Source organism: Furipterus horrens, unplaced genomic scaffold, assembly GCF_987537825.1.
Source record: "Furipterus horrens unplaced genomic scaffold, mFurHor1.1.pri manual_scaffold_13, whole genome shotgun sequence".
Taxonomy (NCBI): Eukaryota; Metazoa; Chordata; class Mammalia; order Chiroptera; family Furipteridae; genus Furipterus; species Furipterus horrens.
The window spans coordinates 13,669,214-13,679,077 of NW_028327183.1; positions in this window are offsets into that span (position 1 = coordinate 13,669,214).

The following is a 9,864-nucleotide window of genomic DNA, read 5'->3' on the forward strand; positions in this document are numbered from 1 at the left end:
GTGCCTGCCAGCATCACCAGCGGCAGGGAGCAGAGCCCTTAATTCCCCTCTGCCTCCCTCCCCCCATCCCTAAACAACCCCCCACCCGTCCTCTCACCCACCCCTTAATTCCTCCAACGAAGGGCTAAGACAATCCCTTTCTTAAGTAGGTGGGGGGTCAAGAATGGCAATTGTGAATTTATTTTGTGTAGAAATAGTATTTTTTTCTGGTGCAGAACTGAAAGGAATCCGTCAAAGGTTCGGTAGCACCTGGAGCCTCTGGCTCCACCTGGGGTAGGGACCTTGTTTACAAGCAGCTCTGTCACCTTTGTGGTGTACGATTCTCTAGCAAAAAATTCCTGTCTGTTGTACTGTATAGCTTTTGAAATGCAATCCAAGGATGAGGCGCATCCTGCTTCTGCAACCCTCGGAGTGCTGGGGGGCAAAATCCCTGTGTACTCCTCAGTGTTTGAGTGAACAGCTTTTCTTGTTCCTGGATTAAGTGCTAAATAAGCAACATTGTATCTTTCGTGTGTTCAAAGTGAGTACATCATATCAATAAAAAAGTTGCAAAAAGTACAAAGTGGGGAGCTTGTGTCATCTGAAACTTTTAAGGAAAGGAAACAGGAAACAGCAGCGAATTGATATATGTTACCTCTCTCAAAATTAGCAATCATTGAAGCCTTGTCATTTTCCTGTTGACACAAATATCTGAGTAGTCAGTGACAGGAGTCCTGCGCCCATCCGCCCGCTCCAAGCCCACACTGCCACCTGCCGGCCGCCTGCTGCACTGTTCTGAGCAAATGAGCCTGCACCTCAAGACTGAGCAAATACTCTTCTCCCACTGCCTACGGTTACTCATAGTTGCTGATGAAACTTGTCTTCCACTCTTGGGACGTTCCTTGAGGTTTAATCCACTCAAGAACCCCATTTTCAGGAAGAGTCCTGTCCCCCAGCATCTCTCACTGGGTGCGGCCTGATATCTAAATGCCCTCTCTGTATGCAGTATAACGACCCCTCTGTCCTTCTAAACACCAGTGTGCAGGGCTCAGGGGCCGCCTCCGTGACCAGGGGCCCCTCCTCCTGGAAATGAACGTAGCAGCCTTCATGGTGATGGCATCCAGCCAGGTGCTGACCCCATCCTGAGCCCCCCACACACACACACATTGACACCCGGTTCCAACAACAAACACGCTCAGGGGACTGCTGGGCTCAGCTTTTCCTGCCTCCTCTATGCACGACACGCCCTGTGTCCACACGTGGCACCACATTTGAGGTCCTTCTGCCAGGCGCCTAAGGGGAGGGGGCTGAGGAGGAACGCTCAGGTGGGCTGTGTGGGCTCTGCCGGCCAGTGTCTTCAGAAAGGGGGGTTGCAAACTGATGGCAGAAGAGGCCATCACAATGGTCAGCATGGTCTGCCACCGGGCCAGCATGCATGGACACGGCACGCTCCAAGGTCTTTGGACAGGCCGCCAACAGCATCTGCCACACATGAGCAGCATAAGTCACCCAAGAGAAGGAGGAAGAAGGGCCATACAAAGTATGAACAGCCATAGCTGGCTCTGGCCAAGCCCCCTGCACATCCACACGCAGGCTATCACCCCTGCTCCTAGAGACACCCTGACACATACTCATATGTAGCATCACTCAGCTCACATCACCTGTGGTCTTGTACACATCTGCTTAGACAGCTTTGGTGCACCCCTTACACACTTAAAGGTCCCACATACACACTCCCAGGGCATCCACTCTCATACTCAGGTGCCCCCAGCAGTGACTGACCTGGTGACGGACAAAGGTCTGGATGTGAGCAGTGGAAGGACCCTCAGCTTCAGCGTCGGAGACGGTGAATCTTCCTTCCTCGGTTCTGCTTTGGTTGACCTCACGTTGCGCCGCCCCAAGCCCATGTGAACTCTTTCAATCAGGGCCAATTGCCTGCGTCAGGCCCGGTGTTTCCAGGCGAGGGGGCTGGGCACGCCTTTGCCCCCAGGGTTACAGCCCAGCTGTGCCTGCTCAGCATCTCTCCAAGTAATCCCCGGTCTGCAGGTCCTCAGGCCTGTGGTCACAGACTCTGCCACACCACAGCCACCCATCCTCACCAGCCTGACCACTGGGGGCCGGGGCCTGCCTTTCCTACTGCACTGCAGCTGGTGGCTCCCTGGTCCATGACCCGCCACAAATCTGCCACCACCTGAACTAGATAGAGGGTGGAAAGGGTGGAACACTCTAGAAAGGGGAGCCTTCCACCCCCTGCCCGGCTCTGAGTCTTACCCCCATTATTCAGGAGGCAGAAAAACCCAACTTAAACAAGAAAGGGCATTTATTGGTTCATGTACCTAAATTGTCCAAGTGATACTTCCAACTTCGGGTACAGCTGGATCCTTGGAGGCCAAGACTATGGGCAAGTGTGTCGTCTCTTTGGGCTCCACTGCCTGCCATATCGCCTTCATTCGCCCACAGGAGCAATGGCTTTGGACACTCCCAGTACTCTGGCTGACCCAAAATGAAAGCAGACTCTCTCCCAGAGAGCAAATATCAAACCTCAGAGAAAACTGATTGGCCTGGGCACACACTCAGGCCTCACCCTCTGCAAATGGCCGTGGCTGGGGAGTAGAGTCTCTGATTAGCTGGGCTGCGGTCCTGTGCCCACTCCCACCAGGGAGGAAGGGCCAGACCTCCTGGAATGGGTTTTCCAAAGCAAAGAGGGAAGAGGGAAGGGAATACTGGGCACACCCAGAACAGGGAACTCAGCCCTATTCCCTTGACATGTCCCAGCCCCACCCGCTAGCTCTCAGGCTGAATGATAACACCATGCCTGGGGTAGACAGTGACCACACGGAGAGCTAGAGCAGGTGCCAGGGCAGGGAAGGTGGAGGTAGCTGCTGACCAGGTAGAAGATGGAGGAGTCAAAACCAGCCTATAGCGGGGCCTAAGGACACCAGACTCATGGGGACACCATCTTGAACCTGTCCTGGCTCTTCCCCAGGGTGGCTCTGCCAGGGAGGGCCAGGGGCCACAGAGGGCCAGCTGCAGTGCCTGCTAGGAGGGGCCTCTGGCCAGCTGGGAGGAGCTGGCCAAACTACGCAATGAGGGCACTCTGTATCTTGAGGACAATGAGGTTCTCACAAGGAACACACCCATCCGTAGTTTGGTCCTTATATTGCGTCATTCCTGAAAAGGAACATAAATTTGGGCAACAGGCCAAGGTATGGGCCTGTGAAATCAGGCCTGTGGCTCAAGGCCAGGCATTGACTCCCTGAGGGTTGTTTGGTGCTGGGATCCTTCGCCTCCTCCTCCTCCCAGCCCTTCCCTACCTGGACTGTCCCTGTGTGTCTGAGCCATCCCTGCCAAACGGACATCCAGGGTCAGGTCCAAGCTGGTTCTTCTGTGTGATGGGCCCAGTAGGGTTGCGGAGTGGACAACCCGCAAGAAGATTCAGTTCAACACAGCTTTGAAGACAGTAAGTGCTGAGTTCCAGACCTGGAAGCCCCCAGGCAGCACCCCCACCCCATGGTCCTGTGGCCTCTCAGAGCCTGCGCGCCTTTGGGCAGCAGACTGTGCGTGCAGACTGGGACCCAGACCTGGCCGCCCCGCTTCTGCCAGCAGCTCACCATGCGACCTCACCGTCTTTCCTTTTCTGGGCCTCAGGACCCCACCCACAGAAGCCCTTGCACATCTCCAGTGCCCCTCTCCTCTGCCTGCCTCCTGCATTGTCTCCCAAAGCTAGTCATCCTGGCTAGCAGAAAAAGCAGGTTCTCTCTACACCAGCCATTCCCCGAGGGCCCAGAAAGTGTGAATAATGCAACTACCACCAAATGAACAGTTCCAGGAGGCTGCAGGGGTCCAGCAGGAAGGGAGCCGGCACCTGAGAGGCAGGGCTGACGTAAGCAGGAGAGGGCAGAGAGGAAAATGGCTCCAGGCCGCCCTGGAGGACTAGTGAGGGCTGGACATCCAGAATGAGTGATCTGCTCAAATCAGTAAGTAACCAAAAACAGTAGACTAATCACAGCGGGAGGTGAAAGATGAAACTTTGTGTGCCCATTTAGCAAACTTTGGCTATTAATAGGGAAAAAAGATAAAGGCCACTCCAGCCCTCTCCTCAGGGAGCAAATCTGCCAGGGGCAAAGAGAGAGAGAGACAGAAAGACACACAGACAGAATTAAGACCCTTTTGTGCCCTGACCGGTGTGGCTCATTTGGTTGGGCATCATCCTGCAAAGCAAAAGACTGCTGGTTTGATTCCCAGTCAGGGCACTTGCCTGGGTTGTGGGCCAGGTCGCCAGTTGGGGTAATGCGGGAGGCAACTGATTGATGTTTCTCTCTCACACCCATGTTTCTCTCCCTCTCTTTCTCCCTCCCTTCCCCTCTCTCTAAAAATAAATAAAATCTTTATTTTAAAAAAATACCCTTTGTTACAGACGCCTCCCTCTTCCTTGGCCTGTGACAACTCAGTGGCCTGGAAGGAACCCCGTATATTCCCTCCCCCGAAATCTGGCACTCCCATTCGGTGCTTTTACAAATCTTTGATGTCATGGGAAAATCACGGCCTTCAGTGTCAGATAGACTTTATGGAGCAGGCTGAATAATAGCCCCCTAAAGATGTCCAGGTCCTAATCCCCAGAACCTGTGAATATGTTCCTTCTATGGCAAAGGGACTTCGAAGATGTGATTCGGTTAAGGCCCTTGAGATGAGGCAATTACCCTGACTCTTCCAGGTGGGCCCAAAGCGGTCACAAGAGTCCTTATGAGAGGGAGACCAAAGATTGGAAGTCAGAGGGAGGTGTGACAAACCAAAGTAGAATGAAGAGAGAAATAAGAGATTTATAGAAGTTATACTGCCAGCTTTCAAGAGCGAGGAAGGGGTCACAAGCCAAGGAATGCAGGTGGATTCTAGAAGCTGGAAAAAAACAAAGAGAGTCTCCCCTAGGACCTCCAAAAGGAACCAGTCCAGTGAGACTGATTTTGGACTTCTGGTAACTAGAATTATAAAATAATACATTTGTGTTGCCTTAAGCCGTGAAATTTGTGGTGATTTGTTACAGCCTAATGAGAAACTAATATACTTGGGTTCCAATCCCAGCACTTGTCCTCTGTGCCTCAGTCTCCTTATTCATAAAATGGGAGGAAGGGGCAGCTGGCCAAGTGATGAACAAGGGCCTCTCTGGCCCTCTCTGGCCCCAGGCCATGACAATGCCAACTGGCTGCCAGCATCCCTCCACACTGGCCCAGCCCTGACCTATGTATGTCTCCAACCCAGAAGGAGGCCAAGGTGGAGACCAAGGGGTCTCCAGATGTGACCCTGGACTAGTTACCTAATCTTTCTAAGGTCACGGATCAGATGAGCTAAGTGTATAAGAGTAGCAGCCCCAGTACTGGACCTAAAAGAACTGATCCAGAAGGACCTACAGAAAGAGAACTGATACTTACCAAGGAATCCATTTTCAAGTAGCACTCCAACTGGGGAATAGCTTCCCAACGAGAGGGATAGGAACCACACTGACAATTGAGCTCAGAAGAGGTTGCAGGGGCAGGGGAATCAGAGGCAGGCGTGGTGAATGCCAGTCTGAGGCAGCTCCGAGGCCAAGCACCAGGCAAATGCCCTTCTGAGTGCAGACAGGCCAGCAGAGTCTCATAGGAAGCATATGATGATCAAGAACAGGTCTTCCTGGACTACTGCTACAAGATCAGGGCCAGCTCCTGCACAGTACCACCCCTTCAGCTGGGTTGTCCAGGACTGAGCCACCTGAGGTCAGGGACCTTATCTCATTGCCTAGGAAGCCTCCAGGTTAGCATGGAGGGGCATAGGCTGGCTGCTCAAGGACGTCACTTCCCCAAACACCAGATAAGGGCATTGAAAGGGACACCGGAGTCCTAAAGCCAAAAAGCCTATGAACCTTACTTAACTCAGTGGTTCCCACATTTATTTAGCCACAGGAACTTTTTACTCACATAAGACTAATTAAAAACCCACAACAAATGCTCCACGTGGAGCACACTTTGTGAAATGTTGACCCACGTGGAAGGAGTGAGTCACTGAGTAACTCAATGAGTGAGTGAATCATCACTTAATTAAGTACTGGGTGAATGGAAGGAAGGAAGGAAGGAAGGAAGGAAGGAAGGAAGGAAGGAAGGAAGGAAGGCATGTGAGAGGAGGGAAGGGTAGTTGGGAGAGCACATAAATGATTGTTTCCATCTCCGTTCCCCCATAAGCTGTCCCTGACATGAGGATCTGGGTATAAATAGTTTACTTGGGAGGTGATCCCAGGAGCCACAGTGATGAAGTCTCAAATTAAGACCCTCGAGGGAGGGAGGAAGAGCCAATAAAGGGTACATCCACGAATAAGTTATTTCTGTGGACTCCTGGGGGATCCCACTGTGGACCCTCTGAAAGATAGCACAGAACACACCTAAGAACTGCCGTGCCAAGAGCAGGAAGCTGGGGTTTCCGTGCACCAACCTCCCTCATTAGCTGAGGGTTGTCCGTGAGTGCCAACTCCCCGGCCCTTGCCGCCTGCCCAGCACACCTGCAAGGCACCCACATGCAGCCAGAGAACACTCTCAAGCATGGGGCATAAGGAGCCTTAGAGGGTGACATCTGGAACAGTCCGAAGGTTATGGGCAGGACCACAGCAGCTGCTCGAGAGAGGGTGTGCAAAGAGGCAGGCACTGACATGCCTGGCTTTCCCAACTGTTCTGGGGTCAAGGCGAGGATGGGGCCTGACTGCTGCTCTGTTCCACAGGGAGGAGATGGGGACTGGGAGCCAAGCATGGCCCCAGCCACCCTCAGACCTCAGCCCTATGCCCAGCTTTCTCTTTTGCTATCCTAACTTCCTCCTTGGCTTCCTGGCTAAGCACTGGGGTGGGACAGAGGCTGGCCAGCCTGGGCCTGGCCTGGGGAGGCCCACAGGACTCTCCTCCATATGCAGCCCCTTGGAGCTACCATGAGCCGGCCCTTACCAGGCCCAGCTAAGACCCTCCTAGATGACCCCATCGCCTACCACCAGGAGGGGACAGGCAAGGGCCTGCAGGGTCTGCAGGCAAGCAGCCCTCAACCGCAGGGCCCAGCAGCTCTTGGACACAGGGGACCCTCCTCAGCTCTATCTGATTAAGGATGCAGGCCCTGATCTAAGGGCCACTAACTTCCAGGGTGCGGCCAGCCCTGCCCAACTTCTCTGCCATGAACTAGTGTGGGCACTAGAGTTCCTGGAGCTAACCTGTCAACCTACTTCTTTTCCCTGGAGAAAGGAAATCAGGACCCTGAAGGTAGGCACTACCATGCCCCTGAGCAAGGGGGTCTCGGGGAAGGGCTAGGTAGGGCTCTGCCTCTCGGGGAAACAATGCGTCCATCATGCCAACTGACTTTGGACCCATTTTACAGTTGGAGAAACTGAGGGCTAAAGAGGTTGATGCAACTCATCTATGGTTGCCAGCTAATAAGCAGCGCAGACAGGACTCAAACTGAGGCAGTGCAGCTCCTAACCACTAGGGAATACTGTGTCTCTAAAGAGAAAGAACCAAGAAGCTCATAATAAACAAGGGAAGGAGTTGGGCTGTGAAAAGCCATCAGAAAGGTTTAATCTTTTCTGGCTCCAGGCTGGGACTGCTGGGTTGGGAGTCAGGAGACCAGAGCCTCACCCCAACTAGTCACTCCCTTGCTGCATGACTTGAGACACAAGTCCTGCCTCTGGGCCTCAGTGTGCCCTTCTGTAAAATGGGATAAGGGTAACATGACTATGGGTCAGGGTTCCTTCTGGCCAAATGCCTTAGCCCACATGCTTATCAGGAACCTCCAGCACCCCTGGCCATGAGCCCTTGGTCCTGCCTGGCCCACGCCAGCCACTCTGCTGAGACACATCCCATCCCTAACACCCATTTGTTCCAGACACACACTGGGAACTTTGCCTGCTGTGTGCAGCCTGCGCTTTCTGAATACAACTTCAGACGATTCTGGGCAGGCTGGGTGACCTGGCCACCTCCAAGGCTGAGTTTCCACTGGTCCAGACCATCAATGAGGACACCAAGCAGATGGTGTTTGAGATCTTCCTGGTGAGAGTCGCATTTGAGGCGTTCTCGAACCTCAGGCAGGCAGGTGCTTTGACCAGGCAGAGAGAAACTGGCCAGGCCCCACTGCAGGCACAGACCAGAGAGAGGGCTGGTGAAGACTCGCCGCTGACTCCAGGAGGCCCAGCCAGGCCCAGGCACCTCAGAAAGGGTGGGGCCTGAGAGGTCCCTGGCCCAGGGCCCTGACCATCAGAGCTCTCTTCTTGTGGCCCTGAGCCTGTCTGAGGTGGCAACAGCCCCCCACAGCCCCTTCACGGGCCCCGTGGTGCCCTGGATCTGCAGCGCCATACCAGCACATGCTTGCAGAGTGAGGAGTCCCTGACCTGCTACAGTGACCTTGACCTGCACCAGACACCCTTGATTCTCAAGGAACTTCCCCTGAGAAGCCATCAGGGAAAGCAACTCCAAGGCCCAGCCCTGACCCTCAGCCCACATTCAGGTGAGGCAGTTGCCCCCTTGGGTAGCAGTGGTGAGCAGTCCCAGGCTCCTGGTGCAGCTCCTGAAAACAGAAGGGTCACCATCTGCCTACCACCAGGTCCCCAATTGTCAGGGAAGTCCTTGGACTCCGCGCCAGAAGCACAGCCAGAGCTGGCCATCCCTGGCACAGATGCTGCTCCTCCAAGCCTCTCCTCCGTGGCGGATGAGCTCTGTGAGCCCCCATGTCCTCAGATCCCCAACTCTAGCAGGCAGTGCCAGGGGCTTCCCAGGCCTTGAGATTGAGCAGAATGGATAATCAGAGCCTCTCATGGGGTCAGAGACAACCCAGAATGGCAGCCCAGACACATAGGGGCTCTAGACGTCTACCCAGGCCTCCTCTCACGTACGAGGGCCCCCAGCACTCACTACATCCCTCCGGCTGAGGCTGGAGGTACCAGTTTCCCCCAGAGGACACCAGCCAGGTCACAGCTGAGGATGTGTCACCCCTGGATGGTACAGAGGCAGACACCTAAACAGATTGCTCTTCTGCCAGGAAAGAGACCACCTGGAGAGGTGGCAGATCTGGGATCACAGCGTGGGGAACAGCAGCCAAATTCACCTTGTCAGGCACAGAGACCAATCTGCTGGTCTCAAGTCCCAGCCCTGCCACCTACCGTGTGACTTTGAGCCACTTACTCCAATTCTCCTTAAGCCTTTTTTTCTCTGTAAAATGAGTGTGGTCAGACCTACCTCACAGGAGGCTGGGAAGAGTTAGTGAGGTGAGGTATGCAGAGTACCCCTCAGTGCAGGCCTGGGAGGGGCCGGGGTCCCTGTCGCAGCTCAGTGTGTGACCCTGGCCAAGTCATCCTGCATCTCTGAGCAGCATTTCCCCTCCACTTCCTGTTAGGCACCTGTCACAGGGCACATTAAAAGAAAGCTGTGTAGACATGCAATATGCCCGTTAATCTGTTCAGGGTCCTCTGTCAGTCTCCCTTTTCTCAGCTGACTTCTGGTTGACAGAGAATAAAACTGTATTTGGGAGCTCAGGGTCAGCTTGCGTGCCTGCTCTCCTTCCAGGAGTGAGGCCTCTGCTACCTAGGCTGCAGGTGCCAAACTCGACCCGAAGTGGGGACCTTCCCTCCACCAGCCATCTTCTGCCCTCACCAGTGCACATATGCACACACTTGCACACACATGTACCCTTGTGTATTCCTCGTTGGGGCCTCAAAAGAAGAGCATCCTCCTCCAGCCAATCCCCTCTCTATGGGATGGCCAGTGATCCTTGCCCAAGGTCAGACCCTCAGCTTCCCATCTGTGAAATAGGGAGGGCAGCCCCTGCTTCCCAAGGCAGTGGTGAGCAGTCAAGGTTATGTAGGTAGAGGCCCCTTCTAAGCATACAGGGGTGCTT